The sequence below is a fragment of the Moschus berezovskii genome, chromosome 9 (genome assembly GCF_049115385.1).
Source record: "Moschus berezovskii isolate FMDL1 chromosome 9, NW_MosBer_1.0, whole genome shotgun sequence".
Classification (NCBI taxonomy): Eukaryota; Metazoa; Chordata; class Mammalia; order Artiodactyla; family Moschidae; genus Moschus; species Moschus berezovskii.
This window is the reverse complement of record NC_142468.1, coordinates 93447762-93472978: the sequence shown is the minus strand read 5'-3', so window position 1 is coordinate 93472978 and position 25217 is coordinate 93447762. Positions and strand designations below refer to the sequence as shown.

The 25217-nt window shown below is 44.6% G+C and overlaps 1 protein-coding gene across 2 annotated transcripts in view; it reads right to left on the bottom strand.

The window, feature by feature from the left end:
* Positions 1 to 25217, bottom strand: part of THSD4 (thrombospondin type 1 domain containing 4) — a 676681-nt gene that overhangs the window by 547232 nt on the left and 104232 nt on the right. The gene's annotated exons all lie outside the window — the stretch shown is intronic.

The following is a 25217-nucleotide window of genomic DNA, read 5'->3' as shown; positions in this document are numbered from 1 at the left end:
TACAAGTGAAAGTAACTAGAACATAACACAAGGTGGGGAAACAGCCTTGGAAGCAATACAACAATCAATGCACTGGTAATCTGAGGCAAGAGGGAGAAGTTCTAACCGGGTAATCTCAGAAGGTTTCATCACTCATCTGAGAGTTGGGAAGCAAGGTTCCAATACTGTGTGGAAGGATTTAAGTAAGTCACATAACTCTTACTTATTTGTAAAATGACTGAACTGGATTAAATAACTGTGAAGGTCATTCCAGCTCTAAAATTATATGCTTCCATAATAATTAATTCTACATTTATGTAAAACTGGAAATGTGCCCAAGGGTTCCTACAGGATGACCCCGTTAAAATAAGCACATTAAAATAGCAGTCAAGGTGAAACATTAATTTCTGCCCTCTTGAAGAATTCTTTCTTCACTCTACAGAACCACTGAATATAAAATTTAACAGACCACAACTAATTATTAACATCTTTATCACAAATTGCACCTTCATTCTTAGCTGATATGGCTTTGAATTAAATTGTGCTGGTGTTTATTTTGCCTTTAGGCATTTCTCAATTAATCTTGGCAACACTTAGGACTCTATTAACGATGGGGGTTTCAGAATGCCGCTTTAAGAGACGCAATTAAGAAGTTAGTCATATGTGTGTGTGTGTATATATATATGTTGGATGTAATTTGCTTTTTTCTTGTAGCAGGCCAGGTAAAATTAATGACATCATGCAAAAGTGAAGGAAAGAATTTCTCTGTGTATGTGTCTTTTTTTTTTTTCTTAAGATCTGAAAGCCTAATAAAAATTCTAGCTTCAAAGTAAGTACGGGTGGAAACCTCAAGAGAAGGTAATAGAGAAATAAACATACATGGAGTGATGCTTCTCAAATTTGAAAGCGCACAAAAATCTTGTTGGGAGGCATATTCTGACTCAGTAGGTTGGGGAAGGGGCAGGATTCTTCATGTCTAACAACTTTCTAGGTGATAATGGTGATGCTTGGGTCCATAGACCCACTACTTTGACAAAGTCACAGAACAGAACTGAAATTCCAAGCAAAAGAGTGAGAGAGAATTCAACAACAACATTTGTCAGGTTTAATGGAGAAAGAAAGCTATAAAATGTTTCAAAAACCTCTTCGCCTGTGACACAGACAAAAATTCTGCTGGTTTGAGCCAGGATGCTCTGCTATAGCTCAGTCAGTGAGAGGTACTGAACCCCAGACTGACTTGACCTTGCTCTTGGGAAGTCTAGGAGGCAGAGGAAGAACCTGCAGTTGGCCAGTGACTTGTGTAAGCATCTTTTCAAAGGCTGCCCATCACCCCAGAGGGGGTAACATATACAAGTGCAAATGCATATTTTTATACTCACAGTGCCTCGTGGGAGGCTCTGCAGAGAACCATTCAAAACCCACCCAAAGAGCAACACCATTGGAAAGAGGATGATTCAGAAACAAACGACCAGTTAACTCTGATAAACAGATTACAGAGGATGAGCAGCCAATTAGACAGTGCTTGTGAGAGATATGATTTCTGAATTCTTGACTCAGAACACATGGACAAGCAGCAGATTCATCCCCACTTGGCCAGGACAATGTGTGTTTTCCTTACAGCCGGTCAAAGCTAATAATCCTGATGGTTCAGAATGGCCTCTTCCCCACAGGACAGAGTCCATCTGGCCACTTGCAAGGGAAGATTTATGCAGAGTTGGGATAATAAGCACAGATGTGGCCGAGGGGATCTGTGTAGCCAGTTAACCCTTCCAGGGGTGCATGTGGTAGGTGCCTGGGAGCTGTTAGGTTGATCAGTTTTGCTTAATCTCCCCATCACCCAGCTCTGGGATTTTCTATTTGTCAAAGTCCTAGCTAACTTTGGAAAGTTAGGTCTTGAGAAAGTAACAGAAAAAGCCTGACTTGAAAGTCAAGGACATTGATGTTAGTATAGCAGAGTGGTTAGACTTAGACTTTGAAGCCAGGTTTCCTGGGTTTGAACCCCAGCTCTGCTACCTGCTAATTATGCAATTTGGGTCAGTCACTAGTCCTTTTGAAACACGCAGGATGCAACATTTAAGAAGAAGCTCACTGGGTCATTCACAGATATGCAGATGAACCTAGAGAATGTCATACAGACTGAAGTAAGTTAGAAAGAGAAAAATAAATATTGTTTATTAATGCATATATGTGGAATCTAGAAAAATGGTACAGATGAACCTGTTTGCAAGGTAGAAATAGAGACCCAGAGAACAAATGGTTAGATACCAAGGGGGAAGAAGAGGGCATGAACTGGGAGACTGGGATTGACATGTACACACTACTATGCATAAACTAGACAACTAATGGGAACCTACTGTATAGCACAGGGAAATCTACTCAGGGCTCTGTGGTGGCCTAAATAGGAAAGAAATGCAAAAAAAGAGGGGATATATGTATGTTGCTGCTGCTGCTGCTAAGTTGCTTCAGTCGTGTCCGACTCTGTGTGACCCCATAGACGGCAGCTCACCAGGCTCCCCCGTCCCTGGGATTCTCCAGGCAAGAACACTGGAGTGGGTTGCCATTTCCTTCTCCAATGCATGAAAGTGAAAAGTGAAAGTGAAGTCACTCAGTCACGTCCGACTCTTAGCGACCCCATGGACTGCAGCCTACCAGGCTCCTCCGTCCATGGGATTTTCCAGGCCAGAGTACTGGAGTGGGGTGCCATTGCCTTCTCTACATATAGCTGACTGACTTCACTGTACAGCAGAAACTAACAGAACATTATAAAGCAACCATACTTCAAATTAATAAAAAAAGAGATAGTCACTCCAGGAATTGTGATGTCTCCTTAAATGTTGCATCTCAGATCCAGCCCTGGCCCTGCATACATTAATAAATAAAGATGATAACAGTGCCTTGCTTCCAGGTTGTTGTAAAACATAAACAACTTAAGTGCAAAGGATTTAAACAATGCCTGACACAGAGCATGTTTCGTATAAATATTTGCTTTTTTAAAAAATGTTCAAGCTTGGCCATTTACCAGCTCTCCAAACTTGGACAAAAAACACACCCTCTATGTTCTTACCTAGAAAACGAGAACTACAGCCACTAGGCTGGTTATAATAAAAGGAACAAATAATAACAAGTGTTGGAGAGGATGCAAGAAACTGGAACCCTCAGACATTCCTGGTGGGAAGGCAAAATGGTGCAGTCACTTTGGAAAACTACCCGGAAGTTCCTCAAAAGCTGCATGGAGTATTTCCATGTGACCCAGCAATTCCAATCCTCCTAGGTATATACCCCAGCGAAATGGAGACGTATGTCTGTGCAAAGACTTGTACTGAATCTTGTACATGAATGTTCATAATGGCCAAGACATGGAAACCACCCAAATGCCTATCACCTGATGAATGGATAAACAAAACCTAGCATATCCATACACTGGATTATTACTCAGCCATAAAACGGATGAAGTACTGATACAAACCACAGCACTGATGAACCTCAACAATATTCTAAGTGAAACAAGCCAGACACAAAAGGCGACATATTGCACGATTCCATTTCTACACAATGGCCAGAACAAGCAAATTCACAGAGACAGAAAGCAGATTATTGCTTACTAGGGGAGACTAGGCAGCAACTTCCGAAGGGTATGAGTTTCTTTTGGAGATGTTGGAAATGTTCTGGAATCAGAGAGTGGTGGCTGCTGCACAACTTTGTGAATATACTAAAAATCACTGAATTATACACTTTAAATGGTGAATTTTATGGTACACGAATTATCTCAATACAACTGTTTTTTTTTTTTTAATGAGATCATGAATAATTCCCAGCTTATCTACTTACGAAGATGTAAAGATCAAATTGAGGTTACCAATAGGAATGCATGTTTTGAATCCGAAAGCAGTTTTTATCATTCATTTTCCATCACTTGTTTCAACAACCTTTAACAAACTTCTACTGATCTATGAGCTTCATGTGTGATATTTTTTTTCTGCTTGTTCACATTTCCAAGCCTGACAACGTGAGTAAATGCAGAGCCTCCCTCCCCAACAATGGTAAGAACATGACAGCAAGGGTTCTGACACCAGGTTCTGGTCTCAGTTCTTGCAACGACCTTCTATGGGTGTCTGGGGAAACTGTTGTTTCTTGAGAAAATGGCTACAAACAGCATTTTGGAAAGAGTAACAAACACATAAAACATTTTCCCTACAACCGGCTGGCTGCCACCCAGGGGCTCATTATGTGTGATGCTATCCAGCTTGTGAGGTTAATCCTGACCAGTCAGTGTGATGATTCAAGCAAAGACACCACATCTAGCTCCCTCTTCCCAGCTCAACACATGAACCCTGAAGTGTGTCATCTATGACTACCACCTGAAACTAACAACACGCACATGTCTACAGGCTGCCCAGACCCCTCTTTTGAGCATCAGTTTCATGGACCTAATTAACCTCTAGACTAGCGCTGCTTCTCACCTGGGATGGACATGCAGAATACCTGGGGAGCTTGTCAAAATACAGCTTCTGATTTAGGAGGTCAGTGGTAGGGGTCTGATTCTGTACTTGTAACCACCTCCCAGCTGACATTGATGCTGTGGGTCCCTGGACTGTACTTTAATTGCTCTAGACATTCCCTCAGACATCTCATACTCCACGCATTCGAGCCCAAATTCATCTTCACCGGACAAGACAAAAGTGTTCTCTTTCAAGCTCTTCCTATAGTCTCCTTCTCAGTAGTTTTCAAACTTTAGTAAGCATCAGAATCACTTGTAAGTCTTTTCTAATTGGACCACTGAATCCCGCCTGCAAAGAGTATGATTCAGGAGATTCGGGTGGGGTCTGAGAATCTGCCTTTCTTACAAGTTCCCAAGGGATGCTGATGCTGGTCTGTGGGCCAAACTGCTCTGTTTCACTCCCAAGTACCGCATCATCCCCAGGTCCAAACCCGACCCAGGCCTCCACTCCATAGAATCCGTGTCCTTCTCTTTAGTCCTTCCACTGAGCTCCATGTAACTGTCACAGCCCTGATATCAGCTTGGTCTTCTATTCTCCTCAGCCCTGTGACTGTAAGTTCAAACTCTTCAGCTCAGCCACCTAGCCTGCACTGCAAAGCTCCTATCACATGTCCTGTCACAGCCTGGTACTAAAGAGACCTCCCACACCACACTCCTTGGAGTTTCCCAACAGAACACCCCAACTTATTTCTCCATGCTCTGGCTATGCTGCTTTCTCCTCTAGGCAGCCTTCCCCACCACCATTTTCTGCAACAGCTAGCTAGGACCCTTCAGGACCGAGCTGAGCATTAATTCCTCCATGAAGCTCTTCTGGGTCCAAACCCCACCCCAACCCTCCACTCCCTAGAATCAATGTTCATCTCTTTCGTCCTTCCACCAGACCCCATGTAACTGTCACAGCATAATAACCTTTAATTACCCCAACTGCTTTCGACTGCCTTAGTTTAACAGACTGTAGGCTCCTTCAGAGGAGGGGATAGGTCTTATTTGTCTTTCATCTCTAGATCCTAGTACAATGGTCGGCATAGAGCAGTTATTCAATAACTGTTGAAAAACTGAAATGACAGATGAATGAATGGCTCCAACCCTGACTGCCAAAGCAAGAACAATCTCCCCTTCTCATTGAAAGAAAGTGTGAAGGTGTTAGTTGCTCAGTCGTGTCCGACTCTTTGCGACCTCATGGACTGTAGTCCGCCAGGCTCCTCTGTCTGTGGAATTCTCCAGGCAAGAATACTGGAGTGGATTTCCATGCCCTCCTCCAGGGGAACTTCCTGACCCAGGGATTAAATGCACGGATTCAAACCCAGGGATTAAATCTGCATTGCAGGCAGATTCTTTACCATCTGAGCCCCCAGGGAAGCCCCCGCCTTCCCATTACTATCCATGTTTAATTGCCGGTACATGAAATATCCCTCTGTGTAGGAATAAAAGTCTCATCTATTAAGCGAGACCACTCCTGGTATCAAACACCTGGAGAAGAAACAGGTCCTTAGAATGAAACAGAGGATCCAGCGAAGGCTGGGACTCAGCTTTATTCTCAAAAGGAGGGAAGAACTAAGAGGTCACGGTGTTCCATGCAAGCCTGTCAGAGCTTGAAAGCCACCCAGGAGAGGTTGTCTGTCAGCTGTTTGAGGATACAGGATGGCATTCCATCTATTGTCTCAGTTCCCAGTATGGAGTAGAATGGGCAGAGAAAGAACCCTGCCTTCTGGAAGCCAGGCTGTTTGTAGTTCTTACACTCTTCATGTTTATTTCCCTTCAAGCTTCGGGCTCAGTCAGGTCTCTGCAAGAGGCCTGGCCTCTCTCAGCTGTGCTAACATGAACCACACATCGGCCCCAGCATCCAACAGAGCAGCAGCCCTTGGGACCAGCCTGTGAGGGTCCCCAGGAACCTGAGTCTGACAGCCAGGGGCTGGGCAGTGAGGTTGGTATCCCTGCTCAACTGAAAAGTCTCCTTGTATGCCTTCAGCTCAGAGGTTCCAGGTTTTACAGCATTTAAAGAGGCTCATTCCTTGAAGCAAGCTACCTGAGTTGTTAGGTAAACAGAAGTCAATCCTTCCATAGTGAAGATGGGAAGGAGGCTTGGGAGACAGGATATTACTGGAGATGTTCACAGAACCAAGGGTGGGTGGAAGTTCCTGTACTAGATGCTGTTGAGAAAAATCTAAGATCTTTTTAAATCTTAATGTATCTAATGAATAATCTCCATATGATATAAAGTGATCCATTATGCCACATTTGCGCGTTGTACTGTTTTTACATATCAAAACTAAATTCTTCCCACGCTAATGTTTGGATGCAAATTTACCTGGCCAGTCTTAGCACCAAAGACAGGTCTGAGGAGATGAGAAGCTAAAATCAGAGTCTCCCAGTTACAGATGCGGAGAAGCTGCATCTGAGGATTGCCTCTACACCAGCCTCCACACTGAGCACATTCTTGTTGCACTCCGCACGGTAAGCGTGGAGAGAGGAAAGGAAGACGCGAGTCACAACCATTACCAAGTGAAATGCTTTCCCCAAAATCCATCAGTTTAATTTTTTTTTAATTGAAGGATAGTTGATTTACAATGTTGTGTCAGTTTCTGGTGTACAGCAAAGTAATACACGTATATTATACATACATACATTGGCCTTCCCTGGTGGCTCAGACGGTAAAGAATTTGCCTGCCAATGCAGGAGACATGGGTTTGATCCCTGGTTCAGGAAGATCCCTTAGAGAAGGAAATGGAAACCCACTCCAGCATTCTTGCCTGGAAAATTCCATGGACAGAGGAGACTGGCGGATTACAGACTATGGGGTTCCAAAGAGTGGGACACACTGAGCACGCACACACGTGCGTATATATTTCTTTTCTTTTTCATATTCTTTTCCATTATAGGTTTATTATAAGATATTGACTATAGTTCCCTGTGCTAAACAGTAGATCCTTGTTAATCATCTATTTATATATAGTAGTGTGTATCTTGGAGAAGGCAATGGCACCCCACTCCAGTACTCTTGCCTGGAGAATCCCATGGGTGGAGGAGCCTGGTAGGCTGCAGTCCATGGGGTCGCTAGGAGTCGGACGTGACTGGGTGACTTCACTTTCACTTTTCACTTGCATGCATTGGAGGAGGAAATGGCAACCCACTCCAGTGTTCTTGCCTGGAGAATCCTAGAGACGGGGGAGCCTGGTGGGCTGCCATCTATGGGGTTGCACAGAGTCGGACATGACTGAAGCAACTTAGCAGTAGCAGCAGCAGCAGTGTGTATCTGCTAATCTGAAACTCCTAATTAATCCCCAAATGCATTTATAAAGAAGTTTTAATAGACATCTTAAAAGATACTGGGCAGCATACACATATATCTACGTATAGAGGCACGAAGAGACCTGAGTTCAGGGGTCCTCAGTGCAGCCTCTTCAACAGGCAGGACACCTGAAACAACCCTCATAGGACAAGGTTTTAAGGAATTAGCCAGTACATCTCCCCCTCTCAGCAATCCCTTCTCTCCCCGAGCAGTGCCTCTAGAATGACCTTGATCATTACAGCACCAGAAAAGAGAGAAACTCAAGGTCAGCAGAAGAGAAGAGGTTTCTTTAGGATCTGAAATGCTGGGCCTTGTCTGGCAAGAACCAGAGCTTAGGAGCATAGAGAGCAGAGGTATCATGTACATTCCAGAATATGAAGAAGACACTGAGACTGAAATAATCTCAAACCTATAGGAATTAAGAGTTTGGCTAGCAGGCACAGGAGGGTGCAACTGAGAGGCAGTAATCAGGGCTTCCCTGGTGGCTCAGAGGTTAAAGCGTCTGCCTCCAATGCGGGAGACCTGGGTTCGATCCCTGGGTCGGGAAGATCCCCTGGAGAAGGAAATGGTAACCCACTCCAGTATTCTTGCCTGGAGAATCCCATGGACGGAGAAGCCTGGTAGGCTACAGTCCACGGGGTTGCAAAGAGTCGGACGCGACTGAACGGAAAGGAATGGAATCAGAGGTTAGGGTAGAATATTCTGCCTGGGGTGGGGAGTAACAGAAACCTCAGATTTGTTTAGGAGCCTGAGAATAGAAGGGGCCTGCAAGCTTTTTAGGGAAGTCCATGTCCAGAAAATCCCATGGATGGAGGAGCCTGGTAGGGTGCAGTCTGTGGGGTCGCCAGGGGTCGGACACGACTGAGCGACTTCACTTTCACTTTTCACTTTCACACATTGGAGAAGGAAATGGCAACCCACTCCAGTGTTCTTGCCTGGAGAATCCCAGGGAAGGGGGAGCCTGGTGGGCTGCCATCTACGGGGTCACACAGAGTCGGACACGACTGAACTGACTTAGCAGCAACAGTAGCAGATATTCCAACACGGCACCTGACATGGGAGGACTTGGGACAGAGGGGCCCACCTGAGCACTGATGGGTCATCCCTAAGGAGTCTTTGTGGTTCTAACAAGAACACAAAAGCACATGACCCTCTGACAAGAGTACAGGTGGAGGCCTCAGGAACAGTTACTGCAAAGGGTGGGAGGCAGTTCACAGAAGCAAAGGAGCAACCACAAAACAGAACACAACTGCACAGAAGCCTCCCCTCTGGAGATCCAGATCTCCCTCAGGGAAAAGGGTACAATTTGAGGACAGAGGGAAATCCTGAGTGAACTAAGTATGAACCACAAAACTGGTCATGTTTGTTGCTATTGGTTTGTTTGTTTTTGTTTGTTTTGCTTTGTGTTTTTTGGCCATGCTGCATCTATCTGATCATCTGAGCTTCCTGGAGTTGGCAGTTTTCCTGGAGCAGCAGAAACCAAGACTCATGAACCAAACCTAGTTATAGAAAAATAAATTGCATTTTGCAACTCTGAGTTGCTATTATAAATTTGAAACTCAACATAAGCATCTTTAAACAGGAGAATAACGAGCTAGGTAAATGAAGGCAAACGTCCGAGTACATGCTGGTGGAGTTCAATGAAGCTATTTAAAAGGATGAAGAAGATGCATATGTGCTGGTACAGAGTGGTCCCCAAAGCACCCTGACATGAAAAAGGACAACAGAACATTCACGCTCCCTGTTTGTGTCTAAAAAGAAAGGAGGAAAATGTATACAAAATAGCACATGTATGCTGGATACATTTCTGAACTGATACAAATGAAATTTTAGGCAAGGATTTCCTCCCAGAAGCAGATTCAGGGTGGAGTTGAAGCAGATTTATCATTTCTTACCCTTTTGTACTATCATAAAAAAAAAATTTTTTTGTCTTCTGTACAAGTTTTCAATATCAGAAAGTGATATCAAGAAGAATAATACTAAATCATTTTCCACTGAATTTTTTAAAATGTAGCCCCTTATGGATGTGGGGAAGATCCTTAGGAGCAAATGCCGAAATTCCTAGGCAGAACTCTCCCTAAAGGTTTTGTCTGCTGTATACACAACATCACAAAGACAAGTCAGCAAACTTAATACTTGAATATGGAGACATTTCAGTTAGACACAAAATACCCATTTATAAATTGTAATTCCCCAAAGACAAAAGGAACATAAACAGGGGAGAAAATATTCTTATGAAATGTCACTGTCAATAACTGAAAAGTCACATACTCCCAGAAGATTTTAGATCAGCAGAGGCCACCAGCAGCCCTGTGCCGAGCTTCTTTGGAGTCTGGATGTGCTTGGGCAACAGAGCTCAGGTAATGAATTGCGTTGACGCTGGACATCCAATACAGCAGCTACAGCGATCTGCACCCCAGAGCATATTCCCAGGTTGTCCACGCATCCCGGTCCATGAGGAAGCCAAGTCAAGGTCAGGACCCTCACATACTTTTGACTTCTCTCTCCACCAGATTCGTTTTCATAAACATGCCCCTTGATCATTACCCTCTATTAAAAAAAAATGCTTATGACTTCATTCTGCCTAGAAAATAAAGTTCAAACATAGATGGTTTTAAGGCACATTCACTCTGACGCTGCATTAAGTCCTTCATCAGCTGCTCTCAGTCTCTCTTCTCAGAGTCAACTCCAGTGTTCATCCTCTCCCCCCGTCTGCTGCCACCAACCCTACACTTTTCAAGCACAAAAAATCACTCATCATTTTCCAAACACACTGAGCTCTTGTGCCTCCAAGAGCCTGCCTGGAATTCTACCCTACCTACAAACTTCTGAACTGGAGCAGCCTGCTAGCCCAAAATAAACATCAGCACCCGTATGCTTCCCCTAGGCGGCCCCCACACAGTAAGCACTTTCTGTAGTCTGCGCACCCCTCTGCCACGGCATTAACACTGCATCTTGGTAAAGTTGTTGAGTAAAAGGCCTGGCTTCCCCCCAAGTCTTCCAGTCTTTGAGGGCAAGGCTTGTCAGTTTCTTACTCCTGTGTGTGTAATCTCTGAGATTAGCAGCGGGTCTGACCCAGAGGCATTCTGTGAATGTTGAAATAACACTTGTTAGAGACCAGAGCTTAATTGCTCACCATTTCTTACCAACGGGTCAATAAAGGTTACCTCTGTGGATCAATTAGTAGAGATATAAAAGCTCTAAGTTCCAATAAGCAAGAAGTCAAGGCAACCCCACACTTCTGGGTGGGAAGCAAAGGGAGCTGATGTGAAATTAAGCATCAGCAGCCACTGGCCACCTAGAGAGACCTTGACGCTCAAATTCGAGGGGAGGAAGAATGGAAGGGAAGAGCAGTCAAAAAGCAGAAACATGCGTTCACCAAGGGGCTGCGTGATCCAAGGCAAGCCGGAAGGAAAGGAGTCTGCAGCTTAAAGCTGGAAAGAGAGCCCTCTGTTCCTAAAACTCACCCTGTTCCATTGTGATCACCTGCCAAATGGAGAAAGGATAGCATGTGCTGAGTTCAAAGAGGCTGTGAGCAAATGGTTTAGGCTGAGAGCATATGTCTTCTTAGAAGTTCAGAAGACTGAAAGTCCTGCCAGAGCTGTTCCAGGCAATAAATTCTCTGCTGTCTACAGCAGATAAGAGGCAAAACTCTGACCACTTAGGGAAATAAAAATTAAGATGATGAAAACAAAAGCTTTCCTGATTGTCTACTGGGTGGTACACACTGTCACACACATTAGCCGGTTTAACCAGATCTGCTTGCTCCCTGGAAAGTATTTAAAGACCAATGGAAGAATCAGCCGACAGGTTTGCTCTGAGCCCTCAGGGAAGAAGGATCTCAAAGGCTTATATGTGGGGGAGTGGGGGAAGCAGAGGGAGTGGGAGGAAATGACAAATTTGTTTTAATAAGAGAAAAGGAAAGAGGTTTTTTCACCAATAGATTCAGGGGCACTAGCAGGAACCAAGATGCCTGAAATCTAGCAAAGGAAGTAGAATGGTGGTTTTGGAGCAACTGAGTTTAAAAGGCCTTCTTTGTGCCAGGAAGCCAAGCCCTGAGAAAACCTTATTCTCAGGGACCCCACCCAACTGCTGGCATCCCAGACAGTGAGGACCATAGCACTGTCCCCCCGACCTCCATACACCCCAAATATAAAACAGCCTTCAGAACAGACCCAGTCCTTCTGGGGCAAGATCTCAGGAGAGACCTGGACTCTGATTTATTAATAGATCTTGCCATCACGCTGCTTCTCCTTGTCTAAAGGGTGGTGTTTGGAAGCCAGCCAAGCATCCCTAAGGACAAGTCACCGCAGTGCTCCCTGGTGCCGCTGCACATCTGAATGATACTGGGCTTCCAGGTCTGCACCTTCAGGTGGTTGTGCAGTATGGGCCCCGAGGGGTGGAATAAGGGCATGGGGGGCAGTCTTCAAGGAAACCAACTTCAGACCAATAGAAAGCAATAGTACCCACTGCCTGCACGGCTGCCACTTGTAGTTGAGCAGGTTATTCACTGCACCAGGCCACCTTGGTGTTGAAATGCAGTGTGTCTTCCCAGTGAGGGGATGGACCTAACCAGAGGGAGAGGCATCTGTTTTGGAATCACACAAGGCAAAAATGAGCTGGTGGAGGATTTACCAAAGAGACAGTTCCAGTCAAGACTAAGTTAACATTCAATTGCTCAGAGAAAGATGATGGCCCCACCCTGTTTCACTCTGGGCAGGGCATCCCTGAAGATGAGGAAACTAAGAGATCACCTGGGACAGGGGTGGTAACCGGGGAAGCAGAGGGGTCCTGGGTATTCCATCAAACCATCCAGGTCAGCCACTTATTACCTTGTGATCCTGGGTCAGTCAGGCCACATTTCCTATCTCCAGTGGCAAAATGGAATAATGGTACCTACCTCATCAGTGGCTGCCGTGAGGGTTAAACAAAATAATGAAGGTAAAGGGCCTAGCCCTTGTGGACTCTCTGTAAATGGTGGTTACCATGACGGCTGAACTGTCCCTAAGAAGAGAGACACAGAGCCTGCAACCTTCACACATGAGGGTCACTGCAGAGGCAGACAGCCAAATGGGGGCTGGGAGGTATAGCCTGGATTTGCACGAAAGAACAGTAAATGCATTCATTTCTCCAGCTTAACTGAGAGGAGCCCTCTTGAGAATCAAACCTGTTGCTGGTGTGTGTTGTGATCTGAACCTGAGCAGCCCTGTGGGACTCGGGGTCTTAAAAGGGAAACCAAATGAGATTACCTGTGGGGCACAGTACCTGGCCAGGCAGGTGCTAAGCAAACGTGAGCTCCTAACCCCTCTCCCCAGGGTCTCACAAACAGTGCTCTCTGCCCCAGAGGCTGACCCCCAGCAGGTTGAAGCAAACTGAAGGACTATTTTCTGTACATTCTGCTGAATTTAATAATGGAACAGTAATGTGTTGATGATGCAACTTACATTTCTTGAGCATTTTTTATGTGAATCATCCATGGAGGAAGCAACGGAGGAGAAACAGTCTTTCTCTCATATTCTGAATGTCTCCACTTTTACACATACCGCTTAATGTGTACCCGTGTACCGTGTATATTTTTTCTTTATTTTAAATATGAAATATTTCTACTATAATAGTCATGTGAGAAAAAATTCATAACATTCTTACTTGCATTAGAGAAGCTTTTTTTTTTTTTTTTTTTTTAGGTGCAGGTCTGTTACCCTCAGTTAATTGAAGGAAAAAGGGATTTGTCCCAGACTTTACTCCATCCCCTCAAATAGCATCATGTACTTACATAAATTCAGTATTCAGAGTGCAGCAACTTACTGAACATCTGCCAAATGGTTTATACATGTTATCCATTAACTCTCACTGCAAACAGTAAAGTGGGTCATTACTCCAATTTTATACATACGGAAACTGAGTCTAAAAGATACTAAACAACTTTCCAAGATAGAAAATTTACATGAATGGATATTACTGTGATATTAACAAATGTTACTGTACGAATGAATGAATGGTAAGCTCTTAAGGAGCTTAAACTGCTGCAACAGAGTACAGCTTATAAATACCAAATGCCATTCACCAAGGATTACAGGGATGGACTGCTTAGAATGAGAATTTACTGGAAAACAGGGTGGTGGAAATTACTGCTTTCCTCCAAATCTAGAAAGAAAACATTTTTAGCACTAGCCCACATGTTCTCATCACTGAGGAAAAGGGAAATCTTAGCTAACTGCTGCTGGATCCACAAGGCCCACGAGGGACTAAGTGTTTCTATAGGAAAAAGAAAATAATGCATGCCTAGAAGTCAAACCATAAAGAGGGAAAGGAAGTCTCTGGGGCAAGGTCTGATCTTGACCTAGGCCTGATGTAGAGGGCATGGGGCCGAGAAATAAGTCAGGGGACAGGAAGAAAGAACTATACAGTGATTAAGAGCAGAGGCTTAGAGCCAAACTCCGGTTCAAAACCCTGTTCTCCAACCTATTAGCTCTGGGCCCCAAGGCTCATTACTTCATCTCTCTGAGTGCAGAGTTTTTGTGCTTAAAAGAGAAGGATAATATGGATTACTTTATGCATGAGAGTCCCTAGATGTTTAGCTCAGAGCCTTCAATGCTGCATATGTTTCCTGTAGCTGCTGTACAAACTACCACAAACTCGGTGGCTAAAAACAACAGAAATTGATTCTCTCACAGTTCTGAAGGCCAGAAGTTCGAGATTAGGGTCAATGGACCGAAATGGAGTTGTTGGCAGGGCTGTGCTCCCTCGGGAAGCTCTGAGGAGTCTCTTTTCTGGCCTCTTTTGGCTTCTGGTGGCAGCCAGCTTTCCTTGGCTTGTGGCCCCATCCCTCCCACTTTCAAGAACAGCACCTTCAAGTCGCTCAGTCTTCGTATCACCTCTCCTCTGTGTGTCTGGGTGTCAAATCTCTGTCTGCCCATCTCTTATAAGGACACTCATGGTTGCATGCAGGGCCCACCAGGATAATCTTCCCATCTCAAGATCCTTCATTATATCTGCAAAATCTTTTTCATTTCTAAATAAGTTAGCATTTTCAGGCTCTAAGGACCAGGACTCCATATCTTTGGGGTGGGTGCGGGGAGAAAAATGTATTCAGCCTGTTACACACAGTAAACCCTCAATAAACATCCATTGTGGCTGCCCTTGTTACAATCAACAGAGATGAGCCAGAAGAGCTATATGCCCAGGAAAGTGCACATAGTTAAGGTAAGAAAGTAAGGACTCAAAATGCTCTTGAGGGGCTGTTAGTACTTTACTATGAAAACCAACAGTAAGGCCATAGCTTCTGCATTCCAGCTCTCTCACAGGTAAATTACCTGCATCCACATTACAGGCTTGGAGTGGGAAGAGTGAAGCGACTGGGGTCAGGCAATCCTGCACCCTGATCCGCTCCACTCCTTATAGGAGCAGGACGCTGGGGATCTTTTGACCTCAGTTCAGTGGTCTCAACTGTAAAACGGGGCTGCTTAAGGTTCAAATACACATGTTACTAATGTGGCACATAGCAGGTACTATAAAAATAATTTTCTTTTTAGTCACTACAACTAAATCAGCAACGTGTGCAGGAAGGGGGTGACTAAAGAAAATGACAATAACTCCACACATACAAGATGTGCTTCCCCCCACCATCCTCACACAAAGGCAACTCTGACTGCCACCAGGCGAGCATCCAAGGAGAAGCCCTAGGGGTCCCGGATGCAAGGTTGAGATCCCCTTCTGGGACACACATATTGCTGTCAGGCTTTTTCAGAGCCCATCACCCTTCTCTTCTGGAACCCTGAGTTATGAATGACTTGGAGGGGATTCAATGCAGCATTCTTATGGCAAATGTGATCTTTGTTCTGATAACTAATGAAATACTTCTGACACTTAATGAAATGCCACAAGAAAGGAACAAGGGCTCCTTGGAGCCTTGTCTGAGAGCAGAGTCACTCAAGCTTAAAATCTGGCTCCAATCTCTCCTAACCTACAGGCAGAAGCGTACATACCAGCGGGCCCGGCTCTGTTACAAATGCTCACACCGAAAAGGGGCTAAGGTTTCAGATTCAGAAACTGAAGCATATTAAAACACCGTCTATCTGGTTAGCATCAACAGGTAACCTCATGTCAAACAATTCAGGGACTAAGTGGAAATCCTGCTTCAAAAGGAGGAAGAGAAACAAAACTTTCCTTGCAGGAAGAAAACAAAAAAACACTGAAAATGTAGAGTCTGCATTTTAAAAACAGATGTACCTGCTTTCTCTGCTAACTGCCCAGATTATCAGGGAGATTTTCCAAGAAGAAACACAGACAAGGCCAAAAGCTTTCCCGTCTTTTGCTGTGTGGTTTTTGCCCCCCTTGGATGTAACAAGACTCCTTAAGTTTCGACAGAGGGTCAGGAAAATGGCATGTGGCTTTGTGAAGTTTAATTAACAGCAAAATTTCCTATCCAGCATCATGAAGGGGCCTACTTGGCTCCAGGGGCCCTTGGGACAGAAATAACATATTGCTCCAGAGTTATTGATGATGAAATGTAAATGGCCTCCAAGAAAGTGAGCAGGAAAGGAGGAGCTATAAAAACAAATGATTCTTACCCATAAGCCAAAGACAATTCCCTGAAGAGGTAGGAAATGGAGGGACAGTAGGATCTAGGGCTGATCCTGTCTGTCCTGTTTCGAAACAACAGACCTTTCAGGCAAACACACACACAAACACACTACATGCACACACACATGTGCATGCACAGACAAGGTGTCACAGAAAAAGATACAAGGCTCTAAAAATCCAAAGGTGATCTGGTCAGTGATAATCAAATTATCAAACCATGTTGGTTTTGAACTGTGTCTTGTATTTTTGAAGTACTTTTACAGTTGTTACCTCAACTGACCCTCTCTGTAGGACTGTGTGGAAGACAGAGGACAAATAATTATGCAGATTTTATAGATTAGATGAAGTGATTCCCGAAGGTCATCCAGTTAGCAAATGATGGCCAGGAGACAGGAAGCAGGGTGTAATGACTCCCAGCCTGGAGTTTCTCCAAGTGAGGAAAGACATGCAGATGCCTCCAACAGAAAAGGCCCAGGGGGAGACGAAGAAGCGGGGCTCACACGTGTGGATGGCACTTTGAAGAAAAACTCATGTGATGGGGTTATGTTGTGGATTCAGAGAGAGAGAGAAGAGAGAGAAAGCCATCGCGTTCCTGAATATGTTGGAAAACAGGTTTGAGAGCCGTGCCTCCCAGACACCATCCCTCCATCACTCCAGATGGCAGAGGGATGGTGGGAGCATTTAAAAGAGCAATCCAATCGGACCACAACAACACATCAACATCAGGCCAGAGACCTTAATGACTGGATAAAATCCCTTTATTTTATAAACGTGTAAACCAAGGCTCAGAGAAATGAGGTGACTTCCCCAAGATCAAAGCGTTAGCGAGAGCTGGGGACTGGACCCTGGACTCTGGACAGGAATACAGAGTTCTTTATTCTATGCCAGCCGCCTTGGGCAACTATTATGTTTAACTTCATTATCACTGTCCTGATTAACATCGCCTGTCCGAAGAAGAGCACACGAGGGCACAATGGGGAACGCATCCTTCCTGTCCTCTGTTCTGCTGGAAACCCGTGCTGCTGAATTTCCCATAGTCGACTACCAGGCATGATGTGCAGAAGTGGCTGGTGGTTCTGCTAGCACAGAAACTGTCCTGTTACTAGGGTATTCTTAAGACCCCCAAATGCATGTACATTATGGTAGGCTGGCTAATGCTCCCCACCCCACCCCACTCCATCCCAAGATGCCCACATACTAACCCCCAGAACCTGTGAAAAGTAACTTTATGTGGCAAGGGGATTTTTGCAGGTGTGCTAAAGATTTTGAAATGAGGAGATTACCCTGGATTATCTGAGTGGGTGCCATGTAATTACAAGGGTCCTTATAAAAGGAGAAGATCAGTAGATAAGAGTTAGAGAAGGAGATGAGATGACAGAGGCAAGAGGGCTGAGTGACTGGAGGAAAAATCCTCGGGCCAAGGAAGGCAGGCTGACTCCACAAGCTGGAAAAGAGAAGGAAAAAATCCTCCTCTGAAGCCCCAAGAAGGAAAATAGCCTTTCCAATACCTTGATTTTAGACTTCTGCGTTTCAGACCGTGAGAGAAAACTCTGTGCTGTTTTCTGCCACCAAATCTGTGGTCAGTGTTACAGCATCAAGAGGAGACTAAAACACCTATTGCAAAACTGGAGGAGCAAGCCCAAGCTCCCAGGCAGTAAACCCCAGCTTCCTAAGCTTTACAGAGATGAGGCAGGGGGTGGCAGAGCCAAATATTTTGAAAAATCCCAAGGGCATTAAGAAGAGATTTAAACCAACTATACAATGGAGACATCATCTTGCTTTAAGATGGAAAAAAGTTGGCTTTCCACATTTACAGGGACTGCCTCTCTCAAAGAAATTCTATTTCAGTCCCCTTAGGACTGCCTGATAACCCCTCCTTGGAAAGGAGCCTGTGGACTTAACCAGTCTTGCCTGCACACACCCTCATATACAGCCTGTGCTCCAGCCCCATCAGACCATTGAGGACTTCCAGAACGTGACAGGCTCACCATGCCCTCACAGTTTGCTCTTTGGGGAATGACCTCTGCTAAAATCCTTCTTCAAAATTCAGTTCAGTCATCACTGCCTCTGTGATGCCTCCTCTGGCTCCCCAGGCCTCCTTCTGCCCCTCCCTTCCTTCCCTGTACCCTGAGTATCCCTCTGAAGAGAGCACTTGGTCTTGTCAATGTCTGCTTGTCTCCCTCCCCCATCCCACTAGCATGCAGTCCTTGAGGTCAAGGAGACTTTGTTCCTCTTGTGTCACCAAACCACTGCCATCTCATCCACACCAAGTACTTCCCAGCTCTTTCCCACCTATGTAATGCAAGCTCACCCTGCAAGGCAGTACTTCCACCACCAAGTATCTTCATTGCCCAAGAATGAGCTCCACTTCTGTGTTTCTGCAACCCTCCGCTCACCCCACAGGCAGGATACTTAGTACACTGCATTCTGGTGGTTATCCCCGGGCTGTTTGCTCATTAGGTGTGGAGGTCCTTGAAAACTAAACCTCCTTTCCCTGACTATCCCTCTGTATTTAGCACAGGGCCTGGTTCACAACAAATATACAAGGAACGCTGACTGAATTAAAATGAAAATGAAACACAAAACGGTAATGCCCAGGTCATCTCTCTGAATTAAGCCCTGTAATTCAGAGGAAGCCTTTGAAAGCAAATACTTTATGTGAAAACTTTTGCATGACCAGCTGTTGACCATGGCTAGTTGGTTTCCCCTGTGATCCCACACAGATTTTGGAGTTCATGGTAGAGACGGTTTCAGTGTTGCTAGTTACTGGGTTGGCCAAAAAGTTTGGATTTTCCCATGCTACAGAAAACCCAAACAAATTTTTTGGCCAACCCAATATATAACACTATATACAGTCATTATATATGTAAGTTACTACTAATAATTTGGGGGTAAATATTGGAGAAAATTTTCATTTTTCATCTCAAACAGAGAAGTATTAGTTTACCAAACTTAGTTTAAGTCATGAGTGTTACCTTTAACTTTGAAAAAGGCTCTCTAGAAGGGCAAGTATGAGAGGAATATGTTAAGTACGGATGAGTTTAATGAGAGTTCTAATTGGAACTATCTAACACACTACTGGGGGCTTCCTTAGTGGCTCAGAGGTTAATGCGTCTGCCTCCAATGCGGGAGACCCGGGTTCGATCCCTGGGTCGGGAAGATCCCCTGGAGAAGGAAATGGTAACCCACTCCAGTATTCTTGTCTGGAGAATCCCATGGATGGAGAAGCCCTGGTAGGCTACAGTCCACGGGGTCGCAAAGAGTCGGACATGACTGAGCGACGGAACAGAACGGAACAGAACAGAACACACTACTGCCCAGCCTCTAAATTCATAATGAGAATTAGATCTATAATTTACTAACTACTATGGACCAGGCAATGCAAATAGTATTTCATTCAGGACTCAACAATCCCAGATGAGGTATTACTACTGCTGCTCTTATTTGAAAGATGAAGCCCCTGAGGCTCAGAAGAGTTAAGTAACTTTAGGACGCTTGGGAGGGCACCAATCAGTAATGACACGATTTCTAAGGTGTGTTAAAGTGTGAGTGTGTGTGTTCTAATGAAACAAAGATCTGATATGGGAAACAAATGGTAGACTCAAGAAGTTTCCACATAATTCCAGCCAAGTAAACTGTATTTACTCATCCAGGTTGGGCTCAAACTCCGTCTGTTCTGTGTGGCATTTCCTGACAGCTCCATCCCACAAGGACTCTCCGACCTTCCTGAACTCTGGTCACATCTTTACTGTCTCCTGGCCCTTTCAGTGCTCTGTGGGTTTGCCACTCATCCCAGTCTCAGCGTCAGGCCCACAAGGACAAGGACCACGGCTTCCAACTTTTTTGAACCCCTCTGGTGCCCAGGACTGCACGCAAGGGTCTCCCTGGGTAACAGAGCTAGACACTGCCAGGAAGAGAAGCAGTTCTTTTAAATCTCGACTGCCAAACCTCACCCACTTTTCAAGACGTGTCTCTAACCTCCACTCAGCTTTTCCGGACCACACCTGCTGGAAACGAGAAGCCTCACTTTCAAAATGCCCATTTGAAAACTGCTCATTCCAGAGACAAGAGCTTCAGTGTTGGGCTCCGACAGATCTACTGAGAATTCTGGTTCTGTTGCTTCTGAAGTGGGTGACCTTGATGGAGTCACTTCATTCCTCAGAGTCTCAGTTTCCTCATTTGTAAAATGCGAGTCTTTGCAACTGCCTCATAGGGCCGTGTGAGCTGTAAACATCGGGTAGACCAAAAAGTTCATTTGGGCTTTTCTGTACCATCTTATGGAAAAGCCAGAGCGAACTTTTTGGCCAAGCCAGTATTACAATGCATTCGACAAAGCATGTGTACATATGAAAGCTCCAAAATGGTAGCCATCATCATTACCATGACTATTTCAACACACTGCCTTGTCCAGAAGGCATTTACACTCATGTGTTTTCCAACTTTCTAGAGCAGTGGTTCTCAAACTCTGGAGCATACCAAAATCATTTAAAATAAAGCTACACGGGTCACAGCACAGACCTACAAAATAGAATCCTCATCAAGCAAGGGAGAGAGTGGGGGTTGGGCAACTCCACTTTTTTTTAGAACTTCTTTATGCTATTTTTAATTTATTTTTTAAATTAATTTTTATTGGAGTATAGTTGCTTTACAATGTTGTGCTAGTTTCTATGGCAAAGGGAATCTGCTATACATATAGCCCCCCTCTTTTGGTTTTCCTTCCCATTTAGGTCACCACAGATCACTGATTATAGTTCCCTGGGCTACATAGTCAGTTCTCATTAATTACCTATTTTATACATACAGGCAACCCCACTTTTAACAAACCTCCCACCCCACTGCAAGTGATTCCAGGTGCTCACCAAACCTGGAAAATTCTGCTGGACAGTACTGATTCCCAAATGACTTACCATGGAAACTTGAGGTTCCAAAGAGATACTTCCAGATCAGCAGTTCCCAACCTTGGCTGGACTGACATTATATAGAAATCTGAGCATAACCCTCTGAGATCCGGAGTTCATCTGGGATGTAACCAGGGTGTTAAGACTTCTAAAAGATGGGCAAAGGATTCTTACGGTCAACAGAGGTTGAAAACCATTGCTGCATTTGGATCTAGACCCTGGATTTCTACAGCAATGCCTCTGAGGCTTCAACCAGAGCAGCTCAGCTTTTGTCTGTGTGACAAACTGAGCCTCTACCTAAGACTGATTTTGCAGACAGGATTCTTACGATTCAAAAAAAAGTTAAGTTTGGTATGGCAGAAACCCTCCAATTAAAAATAAACTTAAAAAAATAGTTAAGTTTGCAGTCTGTCATACAGAGGGAGAAAAACAAGTATCATATATTAACGCATATATATGGAGTCTAGAAAAATGGTATAGATGAACCTATTCACAGGGGAGGAATGAAGAGGCAGCTGTAGAGAATGAACTTGTAGACACAGCGGGGGAAGGAGAAGGTGAGACGAACTGAGAGAATAGCACTGACACATATACACTACCATGTGTAAAACAGATAGCTAGTGGGAAGCAACCATATAACAGAGAGAACTCAGCTTAGAGCTCTGGGATGACCTAGAGGGGCGGGATGGCAGGGGGAGGCTCAAGGAGGAAATATATGTATACTTACAGCTGACTCACATTATTGTACAGCAGGAATAAACACAACATTGTAAAGAAATTATTCTCCAATTAAAAAAAATTTTTGTAAAGAATACAAAAAAAAAAAAAAAAAGGTTTGTAAACACCTGCTCTGTCAGTAAGAACCTGGAGCATCCCTAACTTGGTTTTTATACCTTTGTGTCTGTCTGGGGCCTTACAACATATTAGATGCTTAATAAATATTTGTTAGAAAGTTGTATCATTTTGTTTTAATTGTTAGCTGGCTCCAGTTAGGTTTTCAGTTGGCTAGCATAACAACCTAACAGTTTCTTAAACATCTAAACCCCCAATGGCCTTTGCTTCAAACCTTGAACCTGAAACAGAGAGTGAGGCAGACAGCCATCCAGGGAACACACTGACACCTCTTCTGGGGTCACACATGCTATGCAAGTTCCTAAAGACTAATAAATAAAAGCAAATGTGATTTTCGTCAGCTAGGAAGAGCTCGACATTTGTCAGCAGTGTGGGTCTTCCAGGCTAATATTTGGATTGTTTCATCTGAAACTGTCAAATTACAAAAGCATGATAGAAACTTGTAGGAACTTCATAGTAAACAGTAATTGGCCCTTTGTCAATAAGTTAGAAGAAAAAAATAATTCCTGCTGCCAAAACGCATGGGCTGGAATGCCTGCAGCCCAGGCCTGCAGCGAACTGGATCCTGTTCCCCAGGCAGCTCTCCTGGGTTCTCAACCACAGAGGCTGGAAGAAAAGTCCCTAGTACTCCAGGGATCTGCGAGTCAGTAGCACCTTCAAATCTCAGCTTTCTCATGGCTCTAGGAATCTGAGCAATCACTTAAACCTCTTCGGGCCTTAGATCTTTATGGGTAACAACACTTCATCACATCCTTAGAGCCAGGACTGCCTGAGTTCCAATCCTGACTCTTCATAGACTAGCTGTGTGACCTTGGGCAGGTTACTCCCCTTCTCTGGGCCTCTGTTCCCTCACCTCTAAAATGAGGATGATATTAGTACCTATCTCATAGGGTTGTCCGTGTAAAGAGACAAGAACAGTGCCTGGTACAGAACAGGCATTCCATTAGCTGTTATAAATTGGCAATTTTGAAACCAAGCGTTTGCAAAACCAACTTTTTGTCTTTCCTTTACTTTTTACATTTTTCTGTTTGGTACCAAAACTCCTTGGGCACCAAGCCTCACCTTAACTTACATAAGGCTTTTTATGGTCTTTTTTTCCTTCCCAGCTGATGTGAACATTTGTAGGTTTCACTACAGCAATAGTAATGTGTTTGCTGATGGGGTGCTGCCCCCCCCCCCCCGCCATGGAAGGAAGGCCATTAACATATGAAATATGCCCTGAATCACCTTGCTAAACTCTGAACAGTTCTGAATTCTAAAATGCACTGCCATAAGCATTTCAGATAAGGGACTGGAGAGCTATGTTATTATGGGGTTGTGGTCAGGATGAAGAGAGATAACACATACCAAACCCTTGGCTTTAGAAACAGCAGCCTCTCCGTCCCAGAGTGATACTGGGGGGTCCTCGGGTCTATACGCAGGAACAGAAAGAAGGAAGCACCTTCTCCCAGGTGATCTCTCTTTTACTCTCCCACTGGCAGGCCAGCCAGGCCTCCAAACTCTCCCTTCTATCAGCTCAAATTTGGTTTTTCAATTCAGGATTTGGCCAAAGCACCTTCTCTGTGAAATGGCCCTTTCTCTCCAAAATCCTAACAACCAGGTCAAGAAAGACCTGTGCAGGCAAGGGTGAATGGGCTGTAACTCCTCTCTATTTCCAGGTGGCTGGCAGCTGAGAAGGACTCAGGCAGTGTTAACCACATTGGGGAAGGGTGGCCATTGATGCTAATGTCTGAACTGCAAGTGACAAGAGGGGCCAGGCAGCCCATCTTATACACGTGCACCCTGCCTGAACTGGGCATTAATTTGGCTTAATGACTAAATTAAGTATTTCTTAAGCGCAGCAGGGATTCCCAAGTGGCTCAGATCTGCCCGCAATGTAGAAGATCCAGGTTCAATCCCTCGGTCAGGAAGATACCCTGAAGAAGGGAATGCGACCCACTCCAGTAGTCTTGCCTGGAGAATTTCATGAACAGAGGAGCCTGGCAGGCTATACAGTCCATGGGGTCGAAAAGAGTCTGACACAACTGAATGACAAAGACTTTCACTTTCTTTAAACACAGTGAGCATAGCTTATACTTGCTATTCTTCCTGTAAATGTTTGTTCTTTATTGCTTTCATTCTCTGACAGAGGATGAGATGGTGGGATGGCATCACTGACTCAATGCACATGAGTTTTAGCAAACTCCAGGAGATAGTGAAGGACAGGGAAGCCTGGTATGCTGTAGTTCATGGGGTCACAAAGAGTCAGAAAGGACTATACAACTGAACAACAAACTGCTTTCATAGGAAATTCTCTCAGAATTTATCATGAACCTTGGGTACTCAACAAATGCTGCAGAATGGATACTGAATAATCTGTGAATGTTGGTTGATTCATTCACTAACAAGTTTTTCTCAGCATCTGTATTCCTACCTTTCCATGGGCACTGCCTATTTTGGCTTATTTATGCTAGCCTAGCCACCTAAGGCTTTGGAGAGTTATACAACTATTCTGCCACCACTATGCCATTTCTGGAGTTTACATTTTGTTGACTCTAAAAAATATCTAGATCTAATTAATTAGACATATTCTCACAGTTGTGAGTTCACTCAAAATACTTTGGAGAAACTTTCTAGAAAAATTCATAGAATCCTGAAACCATAGGCTGGGAGCAAGTTAGACTCCAGATACCCAATCTGTTCAGGGATTCCAAACCCATGTCAGCTCTTGAATTTAGAAGCCCCTTGTTTTGTGTTCTCAGCTCAAATCCACACAGCCCGCGGCCAAAATTCTCCCTTTTCCACAGCACTAGAGGAGTACTTGGAGAAGGCAATGGCACCCCACTCCAGTACTCTTGCCTGGAAAATCCCAGGAAGGAAGGAGCCTGGTAGGCTGCAGTCCATGGGGTCGCTAAGTGTCTGACACGACTGAGCAACTTCACTTTCACTTTTCACTTTCATGCACTGGAGAAGGAAATGGCAACCCACTCCAGTGTTCTTGCCTGGAGAATCCCAGGGACGAGGGAGCTGGTGGGCTGCCGTCTATGGGGTCACACAGAGTCAGACAGGACTGACACGACTTAGCAGCAGCAGCAGAGTACTAGGAGGAGGTCTCCCGGCTCCACGTAGCTCTTTCAGT